Source organism: Dipodomys merriami, unplaced genomic scaffold (genome assembly GCF_024711535.1).
Source record: "Dipodomys merriami isolate MVZ:Mamm:240054 unplaced genomic scaffold, mDipMer1.0.p SCAF_33, whole genome shotgun sequence".
Taxonomy (NCBI): domain Eukaryota; kingdom Metazoa; phylum Chordata; class Mammalia; order Rodentia; family Heteromyidae; genus Dipodomys; species Dipodomys merriami.
In genome coordinates, this window is record NW_027204826.1 from 8,534,098 (window position 1) to 8,550,202 (window position 16,105).

Sequence of the window (16,105 nt, forward strand, 5' to 3'; positions counted from 1 at the left end):
TGCGCTGCCGGCGGGGGACACTAAGGGCACAAGCGCCCGCCACCATCACACCGCACACCCTGCCCAAGGCTGTCCCCAGACCAGGAAGAAAACTCAGGGGACAGTCTCTGCCCAGGCCCCACACTCTGCCTCAAGTCAATCCTGGGCCTGGCCGCACCGCGCTCTACACACCCGGGGGTGGATTCCCCCAAAGGGCCCGGGCGATTGAAACCGCACACACACCCCCCTCCCGGCCCCCCAATGCACCAAATGCACCTGCAGGGGACCAGAGCACATAATGACCACAGGGCCCAAACCAGCCCCACTGTAGCTCCCTGCCCGCCCGCCCGCCCGCCCGCCCCATTGGGACCTCAGCCCTGGCCACTGCCACCCGCCAAACCTACCCCCCCCCCTGCACTGCCCACTCCTCCCACTCCCCGAATGCCAACAGGGACCCAATCCTCTCCTAGCTGGCTCCACTGTCCGCCCCAAGGCGGGCTCTCCTTCCCCATACCCTCAACGCGGAACCTCTGGGCAGCCAGACTTGGTCTCTGGGAGACCAACACCATGCCTGCGGGGGTGGGCTAACCCAAACCTCGGCCACACGCACCTCGGGCCACAAGACCTCAACACCACACACTCGTCTCCTGAGGGCACGGTCCTGGGGATCCAATCACCAAGCGCACATCTGCCAAACACCTAGGCGCCTCCTCCTCTTCCTACCCGGGGACACAAGCCACCCACCGGCTGCCCCGTCACAGCCCAGCCGGCCAGAGGCCAGGGATGCCCATCGCGGGCACACGCTGGGCGTGGCCTCCATCCATCCAACCAAACTGCCCCACAGAGCGAGCGTGCTCCCAACCCACAGCAAGCCCAGGATGGCAGTGTCTGAGTGCCAGCGAGGCGGTCTTCAGCCAGCGCCCCGCAGGTGCAAAGAATGTGTGCCACTGCAACTCGGGCCCCGCTCCTACACTGCCTGACTCTGGACCTCAGTCACGATGACAACGACGGTTATAGAGTTTTCACTCATTTTGTTCAGCTTCCAAGGAATGTTATTTTGGGGAGTCATCATCGATCCAAGCACACCCGCTGGGCGCCAAGCAGCACACGGCACGCTGGGCGCCAGCAGCTCGGGGCAGGCCAAGCTCCAACCCACACCGAGGACAGTGGGACCCCCTCGGCCACAGCCAGGCTTACCTCCCTCCCTCCTCGGGGCCGACGCACTGTCCACGGCGGGTCACGACGCAGCAGGCCGGGCGGCTCGCGCCCCTTCAAGGCTACACGGCTCTCTGGGCCTGGCTGCCAACCCGAGGCCCCGCTGACCGAAGGTCTCCTGGGAAATCAGCGCCTGGGAGCCAAGAGCAATCAAGAGGGCCGTTGAGAAAAGAACCAAGGCCAATGGCTGACCCGTCACGCAAAACTCCCGCCCTGCCCTAGCTCCACAGCTCTCTTTCACTCTCCTATCCCACCCTCACAGGGCTTGTCTGGCCCATGAGCACAACAGCTCCTAGGAAGGCAAGCAAAACTTGGGGCCCATTAGTCGCACAGGATGTGTGTGCGCGCGTGTGTGTGAGCGGGCGCACGTGCGTGTGTGGTCGTGTGCCTGTGCCTGGGGGTTGGGGTTTCTTTGTGCAAGTGTGAGACGGTGGTGGTGAAGGGATTGGTTGTTGGGAGTCTATGCGTTGCAGTGTGTCCAAGGCAGCCGTTTGCGGGTGTATGCCTTTCAAACGCTGCCTATTGGTCCCCTGGACAAGGGACTGGCAGCCCGACGGCGCCCACGCGGCCCAAGACCACGGAGTCGGCAAGCAGGGCAAGGATGTGCTACTAACTGGTTGGCTGGCAGCTCTAGACACTTGAGCAGAAGCGAGACCCAGACGAGTCGGCCAAACCTCGGCCTCACAGGCAAGCCCCACTGGAGAAAGGAACGGTGAGTGCCAGGGCCCACTGCGATGGCCGGCTAGTGTCTAGGGCTGCCGCCCGTGCTGGGGCACAAATGCGTGTGAGGGAATGGCCTTCCTGGCTCCTACACTAGCTGGCTCGTGCAAAAAGTGCCGGACCTCAGTCACCGATGAGCGGAGACGGGAGTGAGTTTTCACTCATTTTGTTCAGCTTTTCCAAGGAATGTTTTTTTGGGGAATCATCATCGATCCAAGCACAGGCTCTGGGCGCCGAGCGGGACCCGGCCCGCGGGGCGCGAGCAGCACTGGCCAGGACATTTGCCGCAACGCCAAATGGCAAGCCTTGAGCAGCTCCCACCCACACCAAGGACCACCACGGACCCCCTTTGGGCCCAGTAAGGCTCACCTCTCTCTCCCCGGGGCCGATGCACTGTCCACGGCGGGACAGGGAGCAGGCCGGGCGGCTCGCGCCCCTTCAAGGCTACACTGCTCCCTGGGCCTGGCATGCACTCCGAGGTCCCGAAATCAGCGCCTGGGGACCAAGAACAATCAAGAGCGCCTTTGAGGAAAAGGAACAAGGCCAAGGGCTGACCCGTCACGCCAACTCCCAGCTTGCCCCAGCTCCACAGCTATCTGTCTTCTGCTTTCCGGTGCCACCCTCCTCAAGGGTTTGCGGCACGACCATGCGCCTGTGACAGCGCTCGGGGTCTCCCAAGCCAGATGAGGGGGCCCGTGGGTGGGGGCATGCGTGCCTGTGTTGCGTGTGTGTCTGTTCGTGGGTGTGCGGGTGTGCGGGTTTCGCGTGGGCGTCAGGTTGGTGTGGGCCAGCTACCCTGACCCACTACCCAGTCCTGTGTAGTGTCGCAGGACCACGCCTTGAAATCTCTGCCCGCCACCTGCACACATCCATGCAGCGTCTGCCACTCAAAGCCCGTCTCCTTTCACCAGCATCGTCGTACCGCCAACAGGGCCCAAGGGGCGCCCGCGCTAAGCTGCTTCTCCTTCAACCCTCCTGCACGGACTCTGCCAAGCCGTCTGCCCGCTGTCGGGGGAGGACTGGGGACGCCTCTGAGCCGCCTGCTGATGGCAGGCTCCTCGGAGCCCCAATTCACAAGGCCCTGCCCAACACAGAGAAACACAGAGCCTGCCCAATGTCCCCCCGACACGAAGCCATGACTGCCCTACTGGCCTAGACCCAGCCGGCCCAAGGCCTGCCCACTCTGCCTATCCTGGCCAGACCATGCAAGCATCCACCGGCTTGCCTCGACTGCCACAGTCCCGCTAACGGTCTGCTAGTGCTTTGGGCAAGGACCCGCACCCACACCTCCGTCGCACCCCACGGGCCAACCGCGGGACTCCTCAGCCTCCTCCCCACAGGCCTGCGCAACCTGCGCTGCCGGCGGGGGACACTAAGGGCACAAGCGCCCGCCACCATCACACCGCACACCCTGCCCAAGGCTGTCCCCAGACCAGGAAGAAAACTCAGGGGACAGTCTCTGCCCAGGCCCCACACTCTGCCTCAAGTCAATCCTGGGCCTGGCCGCACCGCGCTCTGCACCCCCGGGGGTGGATTCCCCCAAAGGGCCCGGGCGATTGAAACCGCACACACACCCCCCTCCCGGCCCCCCAATGCACCAAATGCGCCTGCAGGGGACCAGAGCACATAATGACCACAGGGCCCAAACCAGCCCCACTGTAGCTCCCTGCCCGCCCGCCCGCCCGCCAGCCCCATTGGGACCTCAGCCCTGGCCACTGCCACCCGACAAACCTACCCCCCCCTGCACTGCGCACTCCTCCCACTCCCCGAATGCCAACTGGGACCCAATCCTCTCCTAGCTGGCTCCACTGTCCGCCCCAACGCGGGCTCTCCTTCCCCATACCCTCAACGCGGAACCTCTGGGCAGCCAGACTTGGTCTCTGGGAGACCAACACCAAGCCTGCGGGGGTGGGCTAACCCAAACCTCGGCCACATGCACCTCGGGCCACAAGACCTCAACACCACACACTCGTCTCCTGAGGGCACGGTCCTGGGGATCCAATCACCAAGCGCACATCTGCCAAACACCTAGGCGCCTCCTCCTCTTCCTACCCGGGGACACAAGCCACCCACCGGCTGCCCCGTCACAGCCCAGCCGGCCAGAGGCCAGGGATGCCCATCGCGGGCACACGCTGGGCGTGGCCTCCATCCATCCAACCAAACTGCCCCACAGAGCGAGCGTGCTCCCAACCCACAGCAAGCCCAGGATGGCAGTGTCTGAGTGCCAGCGAGGCGGTCTTCAGCCAGCGCCCCGCAGGTGCAAAGAATGTGTGCCACTGCAACTCGGGCCCCGCTCCTACACTGCCTGACTCTGGACCTCAGTCACGATGAGAACGACGGTTATAGAGTTTTCACTCATTTTGTTCAGCTTCCAAGGAATGTTATTTTGGGGAGTCATCATCGATCCAAGCACACCCGCTGGGCGCCAAGCAGCACACGGCACGCTGGGTGCCAGCAGCTCGGGGCAGGCCAAGCTCCAACCCACACCGAGGACAGTGGGACCCCCTCGGCCACAGCCAGGCTTACCTCCCTCTCTCCTCGGGGCCGACGCACTGTCCACGGCGGGTCACGACGCAGCAGGCCGGGCGGCTCGCGCCCCTTCAAGGCTACACGGCTCTCTGGGCCTGGCTGCCAACCCGAGGCCCCGCTGACCGAAGGTCTCCTGGGAAATCAGCGCCTGGGAGCCAAGAGCAATCAAGAGGGCCGTTGAGAAAAGAACCAAGGCCAATGGCTGACCCGTCACGCAAAACTCCCGCCCTGCCCTAGCTCCACAGCTCTCTTTCACTCTCCTATCCCACCCTCACAGGGCTTGTCTGGCCCATGAGCACAACAGCTCCTAGGAAGGCAAGCAAAACTTGGGGCCCATTAGTCGCACAGGATGTGTGTGCGAACGTGTGTGTGAGCGGCGCACGTGCGTGTGTGGTCGTGTGCCTGTGCCTGGGGGTTGGGGTTTCTTTGTGCAAGTGTGAGACGGTGGTGGTGAAGGGATTGGTTGTTGGGAGTCTATGCGTTGCGGTGTGTCCAAGGCAGCCGTTTGCGGGTGTATGCCTTTCAAACGCTGCCTGTTGGTCCCCTGGACAAGGGACTGGCAGCCCGACGGCGCCCACGCGGCCCAAGACCACGGAGTCGGCAAGCAGGGCAAGGATGTGCTACTAACTGGTTGGCTGGCAGCTCTAGACACTTGAGCAGAAGCGAGACCCAGACGAGTCGGCCAAACCTCGGCCTCACAGGCAAGCCCCACTGGAGAAAGGAACGGTGAGTGCCAGGGCCCACTGCGATGGCCGGCTACCTGTCTAGGGCTGCCGCCCGTGCTGGGGCACAAATGCGTGTGAGGGAAAGGCCTTCCTGGCTCCTACACTAGCTGGCTCGTGCAAAAAGTGCCGGACCTCAGTCACCGATGAGCGGAGACGGGAGTGAGTTTTCACTCATTTTGTTCAGCTTTTCCAAGGAATGTTTTTTTGGGGAATCATCATCGATCCAAGCACAGGCTCTGGGCGCCGAGCGGGACCCGGCCCGCGGGGCGCGAGCAGCACTGGCCAGGACATTTGCCGCAACGCCAAATGGCAAGCCTTGAGCAGCTCCCACCCACACCAAGGACCACCACGGACCCCCCTTGGGCCCAGTAAGGCTCACCTCTCTCTCCCAGGGGCCGATGCACTGTCCACGGCGGGACAGGGAGCAGGCCGGGCGGCTCGCGCCCCTTCAAGGCTACACTGCTCCCTGGGCCTGGCATGCACTCCGAGGTCCCGAAATCAGCGCCTGGGGACCAAGAACAATCAAGAGCGCCTTTGAGGAAAAGGAACAAGGCCAAGGGCTGACCCGTCACGCCAACTCCCAGCTTGCCCCAGCTCCACAGCTATCTGTCTTCTGCTTTCCGGTGCCACCCTCCTCAAGGGTTTGCGGCACGACCATGCGCCTGTGACAGCGCTCGGGGTCTCCCAAGCCAGATGAGGGGGCCCGTGGGTGGGGGCATGCGTGCCTGTGTTGCGTGTGTGTCTGTTCGTGGGTGTGCGGGTGTGCGGGTTTCGCGTGGGCGTCAGGTTGGTGTGGGCCAGCTACCCTGACCCACTACCCAGTCCTGTGTAGTGTCGCAGGACCACGCCTTGAAATCTCTGCCCGCCACCTGCACACATCCATGCAGCGTCTGCCACTCAAAGCCCGTCTCCTTTCACCAGCATCGTCGTACCGCCAACAGGGCCCAAGGGGCGCCCGCGCTAAGCTGCTCCTCCTTCAACCCTCCTGCACGGACTCTGCCAAGCCGTCTGCCCGCTGTCGGGGGAGGACTGGGGACGCCTCTGAGCCGCCTGCTGATGGCAGGCTCCTCGGAGCCCCAATTCACAAGGCCCTGCCCAACACAGAGAAACACAGAGCCTGCCCAATGTCCCCCCGACACGAAGCCATGACTGCCCTACTGGCCTAGACCCAGCCGGCCCAAGGCCTGCCCACTCTGCCTATCCTGGCCAGACCATGCAAGCATCCACCGGCTTGCCTCGACTGCCACAGTCCCGCTAACGGTCTGCTAGTGCTTTGGGCAAGGACCCGCACCCACACCTCCGTCGCACCCCACGGGCCAACCGCGGGACTCCTCAGCCTCCTCCCCACAGGCCTGCGCAACCTGCGCTGCCGGCGGGGGACAAGCGCCCGCCACCATCACACCGCACGCCCTGCCCAAGGCTGTCCCCAGACCAGGAAGAAAACTCAGGGGACAGTCTCTGCCCAGGCCCCACACTCTGCCTCAAGTCAATCCTGGGCCTGGCCGCACCGCGCTCTGCACCCCCGGGGGTGGATTCCCCCAAAGGGCCCGGGCGATTGAAACCGCACACACACCCCCCTCCCGGCCCCCCAATGCACCAAATGCGCCTGCAGGGGACCAGAGCACATAATGACCACAGGGCCCAAACCAGCCCCACTGTAGCTCCCTGCCCGCCCGCCCGCCCGCCCGCCCCATTGGGACCTCAGCCCTGGCCACTGCCACCCGACAAACCTACCCCCCCCCTGCACTGCGCACTCCTCCCACTCCCCGAATGCCAACAGGGACACAATCCTCACCTAGCTGGCTCCACTGTCCGCCCCATGGCGGGCTCTCCTTCCACATACCCTCAACGCGGAACCTCTGGGCAGCCAGACTTGGTCTCTGGGAGACCAACACCAAGCCTGCGGGGGTGGGCTAACCCAAACCTCGGCCACACGCACCTCGGGCCACAAGACCTCAACACCACACACTCGTCTCCTGAGGGCACGGTCCTGGGGATCCAATCACCAAGCGCACATCTGCCAAACACCTAGGCGCCTCCTCCTCTTCCTACCCGGGGACACAAGCCACCCACCGGCTGCCCCGTCACAGCCCAGCCGGCCAGAGGCCAGGGATGCCCATCGCGGGCACACGCTGGGCGTGGCCTCCATCCATCCAACCAAACTGCCCCACAGAGCGAGCGTGCTCCCAACCCACAGCAAGCCCAGGATGGCAGTGTCTGAGTGCCAGCGAGGCGGTCTTCAGCCAGCGCCCCGCAGGTGCAAAGAATGTGTGCGACTGCAACTCGGGCCCCGCTCCTACACTGCCTGACTCTGGACCTCAGTCACGATGAGAACGACGGTTATAGAGTTTTCACTCATTTTGTTCAGCTTCCAAGGAATGTTATTTTGGGGAGTCATCATCGATCCAAGCACACCCACTGGGCGCCAAGCAGCACACGGCACACTGGGCGCCAGCAGCTCGGGGCAGGCCAAGCTCCAACCCACACCGAGGACAGTGGGACCCCCTCGGCCACAGCCAGGCTTACCTCCCTCTCTCCTCGGGGCCAACGCACTGTTCACGGCGGGTCACGACGCAGCAGGCCGGGCGGCTCGCGCCCCTTCAAGGCTACACGGCTCTCTGGGCCTGGCTGCCAACCCGAGGCCCTGCTGACCGAAGGTCTCCTGGGAAATCAGCGCCTGGGAGCCAAGAGCAATCAAGAGGGCCGTTGAGAAAAGAACCAAGGCCAATGGCTGACCCGTCACGCAAAACTCCCGCCCTGCCCTAGCTCCACAGCTCTCTTTCACTCTCCTATCCCACCCTCACAGGGCTTGTCTGGCCCATGAGCACAACAGCTCCTAGGAAGGCAAGCAAAACTTGGGGCCCATTAGTCGCACAGGATGTGTGTGCGCGCGTGTGTGTGAGCGGGCGCACGTGCGTGTGTGTTCGTGTGCCTGTGCCTGGGGGTTGGGGTTTCTTTGTGCAAGTGTGAGACGGTGGTGGTGAAGGGATTGGTTGTTGGGAATCTATGCGTTGCGGTGTGTCCAAGGCAGCCGTTTGCGGGTGTATGCCTTTCAAACGCTGCCTATTGGTCCCCTGGACAAGGGACTGGCAGCCCGACGGCGCCCACGCGGCCCAAGACCACGGAGTCGGCAAGCAGGGCAAGGATGTGCTACTAACTGGTTGGCTGGCAGCTCTAGACACTTGAGCAGAAGCGAGACCCAGACGAGTCGGCCAAACCTCGGCCTCACAGGCAAGCCCCACTGGAGAAAGGAACGGTGAGTGCCAGGGCCCACTGCGATGGCCGGCTACCTGTCTAGGGCTGCCGCCCGTGCTGGGGCACAAATGCGTGTGAGGGAAAGGCCTTCCTGGCTCCTACACTAGCTGGCTCGTGCAAAAAGTGCCGGACCTCAGTCACCGATGAGCGGAGACGGGAGTGAGTTTTCACTCATTTTGTTCAGCTTTTCCAAGGAATGTTTTTTTGGGGAATCATCATCGATACAAGCACAGGCTCTGGGCGCCGAGCGGGACCCGGCCCGCGGGGCGCGAGCAGCACTGGCCAGGACATTTGCCGCAACGCCAAATGGCAAGCCTTGAGCAGCTCCCACCCACACCAACGACCACCACGGACCCCCTTTGGGCCCAGTAAGGCTCACCTCTCTCTCCCCGGGGCCGATGCACTGTCCACGGCGGGACAGGGAGCAGGCCGGGCGGCTCGCGCCCCTTCAAGGCTACACTGCTCCCTGGGCCTGGCATGCACTCCGAGGTCCCGAAATCAGCGCCTGGGGACCAAGAACAATCAAGAGCGCCTTTGAGGAAAAGGAACAAGGCCAAGGGCTGACCCGTCACGCCAACTCCCAGCTTGCCCCAGCTCCACAGCTATCTGTCTTCTGCTTTCCGGTGCCACCCTCCTCAAGGGTTTGCGGCACGACCATGTGCCTGTGACAGCGCTCGGGGTCTCCCAAGCCGGATGAGGGGGCCCGTGGGTGGGGGCATGCGTGCCTGTGTTGCGTGTGTGTCTGTTCGTGGGTGTGCGGGTGTGCGGGTTTCGCGTGGGCGTCAGGTTGGTGTGGGCCAGCTACCCTGACCCACTACCCAGTCCTGTGTAGTGTCGCAGGACCACGCCTTGAAATCTCTGCCCGCCACCTGCACACATCCATGCAGCGTCTGCCACTCAAAGCCCGTCTCCTTTCACCAGCATTGTCGTACCGCCAACAGGGCCCAAGGGGCGCCCGCGCTAAGCTGCTTCTCCTTCAACCCTCCTGCACGGACTCTGCCAAGCCGTCTGCCCGCTGTCGGGGGAGGACTGGGGACGCCTCTGAGCCGCCTGCTGATGGCAGGCTCCTCGGAGCCCCAATTCACAAGGCCCTGCCCAACACAGAGAAACACAGAGCCTGCCCAATGTCCCCCCGACACGAAGCCATGACTGCCCTACTGGCCTAGACCCAGCCGGCCCAAGGCCTGCCCACTCTGCCTATCCTGGCCAGACCATGCAAGCATCCACCGGCTTGCCTCGACTGCCACAGTCCCGCTAACGGTCTGCTAGTGCTTTGGGCAAGGACCCGCACCCACACCTCCGTCGCACCCCACGGGCCAACCGCGGGACTCCTCAGCCTCCTCCCCACAGGCCTGCGCAACCTGCGCTGCCGGCGGGGGACACTAAGGGCACAAGCGCCCGCCACCATCACACCGCACACCCTGCCCAAGGCTGTCCCCAGACCAGGAAGAAAACTCAGGGGACAGTCTCTGCCCAGGCCCCACACTCTGCCTCAAGTCAATCCTGGGCCTGGCCGCACCGCGCTCTGCACCCCCGGGGGTGGATTCCCCCAAAGGGCCCGGGCGATTGAAACCGCACACACACCCCCCTCCCGGCCCCCCAATGCACCAAATGCGCCTGCAGGGGACCAGAGCACATAATGACCACAGGGCCCAAACCAGCCCCACTGTAGCTCCCTGCCCGCCCGCCCGCCCGCCCGCCCCATTGGGACCTCAGCCCTGGCCACTGCCACCCTCCAAACCTACCCCACCCCCCTGCACTGCGCACTCCTCCCACTCCCCGAATGCCAACTGGGACCCAATCCTCTCCTAGCTGGCTCCACTGTCCGCCCCAATGCGGGCTCTCCTTCCCCATACCCTCAACGCGGAACCTCTGGGCAGCCAGACTTGGTCTCTGGGAGACCAACACCAAGCCTGCGGGGGTGGGCTAACCCAAACCTCGGCCACACGCACCTCGGGCCACAAGACCTCAACACCACACACTCGTCTCCTGAGGGCACGGTCCTGGGGATCCAATCACCAAGCGCACATCTGCCAAACACCTAGGCGCCTCCTCCTCTTCCTACCCGGGGACACAAGCCACCCACCGGCTGCCCCGTCACAGCCCAGCCGGCCAGAGGCCAGGGATGCCCATCGCGGGCACACGCTGGGCGTGGCCTCCATCCATCCAACCAAACTGCCCCACAGAGCGAGCGTGCTCCCAACCCACAGCAAGCCCAGGATGGCAGTGTCTGAGTGCCAGCGAGGCGGTCTTCAGCCAGCGCCCCACAGGTGCAAAGAATGTGTGCCACTGCAACTCGGGCCCCGCTCCTACACTGCCTGACTCTGGACCTCAGTCACGATGAGAACGACGGTTATAGAGTTTTCACTCATTTTGTTCAGCTTCCAAGGAATGTTATTTTGGGGAGTCATCATCGATCCAAGCACACCCACTGGGCGCCAAGCAGCACACGGCACACTGGGCGCCAGCAGCTCGGGGCAGGCCAAGCTCCAACCCACACCGAGGACAGTGGGACCCCCTCGGCCACAGCCAGGCTTACCTCCCTCTCTCCTCGGGGCCAACGCACTGTTCACGGCGGGTCACGAAGCAGCAGGCCGGGCGGCTCGCGCCCCTTCAAGGCTACACGGCTCTCTGGGCCTGGCTGCCAACCCGAGGCCCTGCTGACCGAAGGTCTCCTGGGAAATCAGCGCCTGGGAGCCAAGAGCAATCAAGAGGGCCGTTGAGAAAAGAACCAAGGCCAATGGCTGACCCGTCACGCAAAACTCCCGCCCTGCCCTAGCTCCACAGCTCTCTTTCACTCTCCTATCCCACCCTCACAGGGCTTGTCTGGCCCATGAGCACAACAGCTCCTAGGAAGGCAAGCAAAACTTGGGGCCCATTAGTCGCACAGGATGTGTGTGCGCGCGTGTGTGTGAGCGGGCGCACGTGCGTGTGTGTTCGTGTGCCTGTGCCTGGGGGTTGGGGTTTCTTTGTGCAAGTGTGAGACGGTGGTGGTGAAGGGATTGGTTGTTGGGAATCTATGCGTTGCGGTGTGTCCAAGGCAGCCGTTTGCGGGTGTATGCCTTTCAAACGCTGCCTATTGGTCCCCTGGACAAGGGACTGGCAGCCCGACGGCGCCCACGCGGCCCAAGACCACGGAGTCGGCAAGCAGGGCAAGGATGTGCTACTAACTGGTTGGCTGGCAGCTCTAGACACTTGAGCAGAAGCGAGACCCAGACGAGTCGGCCAAACCTCGGCCTCACAGGCAAGCCCCACTGGAGAAAGGAACGGTGAGTGCCAGGGCCCACTGCGATGGCCGGCTAGTGTCTAGGGCTGCCGCCCGTGCTGGGGCACAAATGCGTGTGAGGGAATGGCCTTCCTGGCTCCTACACTAGCTGGCTCGTGCAAAAAGTGCCGGACCTCAGTCACCGATGAGCGGAGACGGGAGTGAGTTTTCACTCATTTTGTTCAGCTTTTCCAAGGAATGTTTTTTTGGGGAATCATCATCGATACAAGCACAGGCTCTGGGCGCCGAGCGGGACCCGGCCCGCGGGGCGCGAGCAGCACTGGCCAGGACATTTGCCGCAACGCCAAATGGCAAGCCTTGAGCAGCTCCCACCCACACCAACGACCACCACGGACCCCCTTTGGGCCCAGTAAGTCTCACCTCTCTCTCCCCGGGGCCGATGCACTGTCCACGGCGGGACAGGGAGCAGGCCGGGCGGCTCGCGCCCCTTCAAGGCTACACTGCTCCCTGGGCCTGGCATGCACTCCGAGGTCCCGAAATCAGCGCCTGGGGACCAAGAACAATCAAGAGCGCCTTTGAGGAAAAGGAACAAGGCCAAGGGCTGACCCGTCACGCCAACTCCCAGCTTGCCCCAGCTCCACAGCTATCTGTCTTCTGCTTTCCGGTGCCACCCTCCTCAAGGGTTTGCGGCACGACCATGCGCCTGTGACAGCGCTCGGGGTCTCCCAAGCCAGATGAGGGGACCCGTGGGTGGGGGCATGCGTGCCTGTGTTGCGTGTGTGTCTGTTCGTGGGTGTGCGGGTGCGCGGGTTTCGCGTGGGCGTCAGGTTGGTGTGGGCCAGCTACCCTGACCCACTACCCAGTCCTGTGTAGTGTCGCAGGACCACGCCTTGAAATCTCTGCCCGCCACCTGCACACATCCATGCAGCGTCTGCCACTCAAAGCCCGTCTCCTTTCACCAGCATCGTCGTACCGCCAACAGGGCCCAAGGGGCGCCCGCGCTAAGCTGCTTCTCCTTCAAACCTCCTGCACGGACTCTGCCAAGCCGTCTGCCCGCTGTCGGGGGAGGACTGGGGACGCCTCTGAGCCGCCTGCTGATGGCAGGCTCCTCGGAGCCCCAATTCACAAGGCCCTGCCCAACACAGAGAAACACAGAGCCTGCCCAATGTCCCCCCGACACGAAGCCATGACTGCCCTACTGGCCTAGACCCAGCCGGCCCAAGGCCTGCCCACTCTGCCTATCCTGGCCAGACCATGCAAGCATCCACCGGCTTGCCTCGACTGCCACAGTCCCGCTAACGGTCTGCTAGTGCTTTGGGCAAGGACCCGCACCCACACCTCCGTCGCACCCCACGGGCCAACCGCGGGACTCCTCAGCCTCCTCCCCACAGGCCTGCGCAACCTGCGCTGCCGGCGGGGGACAAGCGCCCGCCACCATCACACCGCACGCCCTGCCCAAGGCTGTCCCCAGACCAGGAAGAAAACTCAGGGGACAGTCTCTGCCCAGGCCCCACACTCTGCCTCAAGTCAATCCTGGGCCTGGCCGCACCGCGCTCTGCACCCCCGGGGGTGGATTCCCCCAAAGGGCCCGGGCGATTGAAACCGCACACACACCCCCCTCCCGGCCCCCCAATGCACCAAATGCGCCTGCAGGGGACCAGAGCACATAATGACCACAGGGCCCAAACCAGCCCCACTGTAGCTCCCTGCCCGCCCGCCCGCCCGCCCGCCCCATTGGGACCTCAGCCCTGGCCACTGCCACCCTCCAAACCTACCCCACCCCCCTGCACTGCGCACTCCTCCCACTCCCCGAATGCCAACTGGGACCCAATCCTCTCCTAGCTGGCTCCACTGTCCGCCCCAACGCGGGCTCTCCTTCCCCATACCCTCAACGCGGAACCTCTGGGCAGCCAGACTTGGTCTCTGGGAGACCAACACCAAGCCTGCGGGGGTGGGCTAACCCAAACCTCGGCCACACGCACCTCGGGCCACAAGACCTCAACACCACACACTCGTCTCCTGAGGGCACGGTCCTGGGGATCCAATCACCAAGCGCACATCTGCCAAACACCTAGGCGCCTCCTCCTCTTCCTACCCGGGGACACAAGCCACCCACCGGCTGCCCCGTCACAGCCCAGCCGGCCAGAGGCCAGGGATGCCCATCGCGGGCACACGCTGGGCGTGGCCTCCATCCATCCAACCAAACTGCCCCACAGAGCGAGCGTGCTCCCAACCCACAGCAAGCCCAGGATGGCAGTGTCTGAGTGCCAGCGAGGCGGTCTTCAGCCAGCGCCCCGCAGGTGCAAAGAATGTGTGCGACTGCAACTCGGGCCCCGCTCCTACACTGCCTGACTCTGGACCTCAGTCACGATGAGAACGACGGTTATAGAGTTTTCACTCATTTTGTTCAGCTTCCAAGGAATGTTATTTTGGGGAGTCATCATAGATCCAAGCACACCCGCTGGGCGCCAAGCAGCACACGGCACGCTGGGCGCCAGCAGCTCGGGGCAGGCCAAGCTCCAACCCACACCGAGGACAGTGGGACCCCCTCGGCCACAGCCAGGCTTACCTCCCTCTCTCCTCTGGGCCGACGCACTGTCCACGGCGGGTCACGACGCAGCAGGACGGGCGGCTCGCGCCCCTTCAAGGCTACACGGCTCTCTGGGCCTGGCTGCCAACCCGAGGCCCCGCTGACCGAAGGTCTCCTGGGAAATCAGCGCCTGGGAGCCAAGAGCAATCAAGAGGGCCGTTGAGAAAAGAACCAAGGCCAATGGCTGACCCGTCACGCAAAACTCCCGCCCTGCCCTAGCTCCACAGCTCTCTTTCACTCTCCTATCCCACCCTCACAGGGCTTGTCTGGCCCATGAGCACAACAGCTCCTAGGAAGGCAAGCAAAACTTGGGGCCCATTAGTCGCACAGGATGTGTGTGCGCGCGTGTGTGTGAGCAGGCGCACGTGCGTGTGTGTTCGTGTGCCTGTGCCTGGGGGTTGGGGTTTCTTTGTGCAAGTGTGAGACGGTGGTGGTGAAGGGATTGGTTGTTGGGAATCTATGCGTTGCGGTGTGTCCAAGGCAGCCGTTTGCGGGTGTATGCCTTTCAAACGCTGCCTATTGGTCCCCTGGACAAGGGACTGGCAGCCCAACGGCGCCCACGCGGCCCAAGACCACGGAGTCGGCAAGCAGGGCAAGGATGTGCTACTAACTGGTTGGCTGGCAGCTCTAGACACTTGAGCAGAAGCGAGACCCAGACGAGTCGGCCAAACCTCGGCCTCACAGGCAAGCCCCACTGGAGAAAGGAACGGTGAGTGCCAGGGCCCACTGCGATAGCCGGCTACCTGTCTAGGGCTGCCGCCCGTGCTGGGGCACAAATGCGTGTGAGGGAAAGGCCTTCCTGGCTCCTACACTAGCTGGCTCGTGCAAAAAGTGCCGGACCTCAGTCACCGATGAGCGGAGACGGGAGTGAGTTTTCACTCATTTTGTTCAGCTTTTCCAAGGAATGTTTTTTTGGGGAATCATCATCGATCCAAGCACAGGCTCTGGGCGCCGAGCGGGACCCGGCCCGCGGGGCGCGAGCAGCACTGGCCAGGACATTTGCCGCAACGCCAAATGGCAAGCCTTGAGCAGCTCCCACCCACACCAAGGACCACCACGGACCCCCCATGGGCCCAGTAAGGCTCACCTCTCTCTCCCCGGGGCCGATGCACTGTCCACGGCGGGACAGGGAGCAGGCCGGGCGGCTCGCGCCCCTTCAAGGCTACACTGCTCCCTGGGCCTGGCATGCACTCCGAGGTCCCGAAATCAGCGCCTGGGGACCAAGAACAATCAAGAGCGCCTTTGAGGAAAAGGAACAAGGCCAAGGGCTGACCCGTCACGCCAACTCCCAGCTTGCCCCAGCTCCACAGCTATCTGTCTTCTGCTTTCCGGTGCCACCCTCCTCAAGGGTTTGCGGCACGACCATGTGCCTGTGACAGCGCTCGGGGTCTCCCAAGCCGGATGAGGGGGCCCGTGGGTGGGGGCATGCGTGCCTGTGTTGCGTGTGTGTCTGTTCGTGGGTGTGCGGGTGTGCGGGTTTCGCGTGGGCGTCAGGTTGGTGTGGGCCAGCTACCCTGACCCACTACCCAGTCCTGTGTAGTGTCGCAGGACCACGCCTTGAAATCTCTGCCCGCCACCTGCACACATCCATGCAGCGTCTGCCACTCAAAGCCCGTCTCCTTTCACCAGCATTGTCGTACCGCCAACAGGGCCCAAGGGGCGCCCGCGCTAAGCTGCTTCTCCTTCAACCCTCCTGCACGGACTCTGCCAAGCCGTCTGCCCGCTGTCGGGGGAGGACTGGGGACGCCTCTGAGCCGCCTGCTGATGGCAGGCTCCTCGGAGCCCCAATTCACAAGGCCCTGCCCAACACAGAGAAACACAGAGCCTGCCCAATGTCCCCCCGACACGAAGCCATGACTGCCCTAC

General features: G+C 63.7%; 10 non-coding genes across 10 annotated transcripts; all 10 read right to left on the reverse strand.

Moving 5' to 3' along the window:
* Nucleotides 1–963: 963 nt before the first annotated feature.
* LOC138842208 (small nucleolar RNA SNORD116) lies at nt 964–1,057 on the reverse strand. The gene has a single exon (XR_011376658.1). It is a non-coding gene; the product is annotated as a small nucleolar RNA SNORD116 (small nucleolar RNA).
* Nucleotides 1,058–2,032: 975 nt separating this feature from the next.
* LOC138842187 (small nucleolar RNA SNORD116) lies at nt 2,033–2,129 on the reverse strand. The gene has a single exon (XR_011376638.1). It is a non-coding gene; the product is annotated as a small nucleolar RNA SNORD116 (small nucleolar RNA).
* A 2,098-nt stretch (nt 2,130–4,227) lies between these two features.
* LOC138842166 (small nucleolar RNA SNORD116) lies at nt 4,228–4,321 on the reverse strand. Its single transcript, XR_011376618.1, has one exon. It is a non-coding gene; the product is annotated as a small nucleolar RNA SNORD116 (small nucleolar RNA).
* Nucleotides 4,322–5,296: 975 nt separating this feature from the next.
* Nucleotides 5,297–5,393, reverse strand: LOC138842188 (small nucleolar RNA SNORD116). The gene has a single exon (XR_011376639.1). It is a non-coding gene; the product is annotated as a small nucleolar RNA SNORD116 (small nucleolar RNA).
* A 2,088-nt stretch (nt 5,394–7,481) lies between these two features.
* LOC138842167 (small nucleolar RNA SNORD116) lies at nt 7,482–7,575 on the reverse strand. Its single transcript, XR_011376619.1, has one exon. It is a non-coding gene; the product is annotated as a small nucleolar RNA SNORD116 (small nucleolar RNA).
* Nucleotides 7,576–8,551: 976 nt separating this feature from the next.
* On the reverse strand, nt 8,552–8,648 carry LOC138842210 (small nucleolar RNA SNORD116). The gene has a single exon (XR_011376660.1). It is a non-coding gene; the product is annotated as a small nucleolar RNA SNORD116 (small nucleolar RNA).
* A 2,101-nt stretch (nt 8,649–10,749) lies between these two features.
* Nucleotides 10,750–10,843, reverse strand: LOC138842168 (small nucleolar RNA SNORD116). Its single transcript, XR_011376620.1, has one exon. It is a non-coding gene; the product is annotated as a small nucleolar RNA SNORD116 (small nucleolar RNA).
* A 975-nt stretch (nt 10,844–11,818) lies between these two features.
* On the reverse strand, nt 11,819–11,915 carry LOC138842211 (small nucleolar RNA SNORD116). The gene has a single exon (XR_011376661.1). It is a non-coding gene; the product is annotated as a small nucleolar RNA SNORD116 (small nucleolar RNA).
* A 2,090-nt stretch (nt 11,916–14,005) lies between these two features.
* Nucleotides 14,006–14,099, reverse strand: LOC138842207 (small nucleolar RNA SNORD116). Its single transcript, XR_011376657.1, has one exon. It is a non-coding gene; the product is annotated as a small nucleolar RNA SNORD116 (small nucleolar RNA).
* Nucleotides 14,100–15,075: 976 nt separating this feature from the next.
* Nucleotides 15,076–15,172, reverse strand: LOC138842189 (small nucleolar RNA SNORD116). Its single transcript, XR_011376640.1, has one exon. It is a non-coding gene; the product is annotated as a small nucleolar RNA SNORD116 (small nucleolar RNA).
* Between the last annotated feature and the right edge of the window lie 933 nt (nt 15,173–16,105).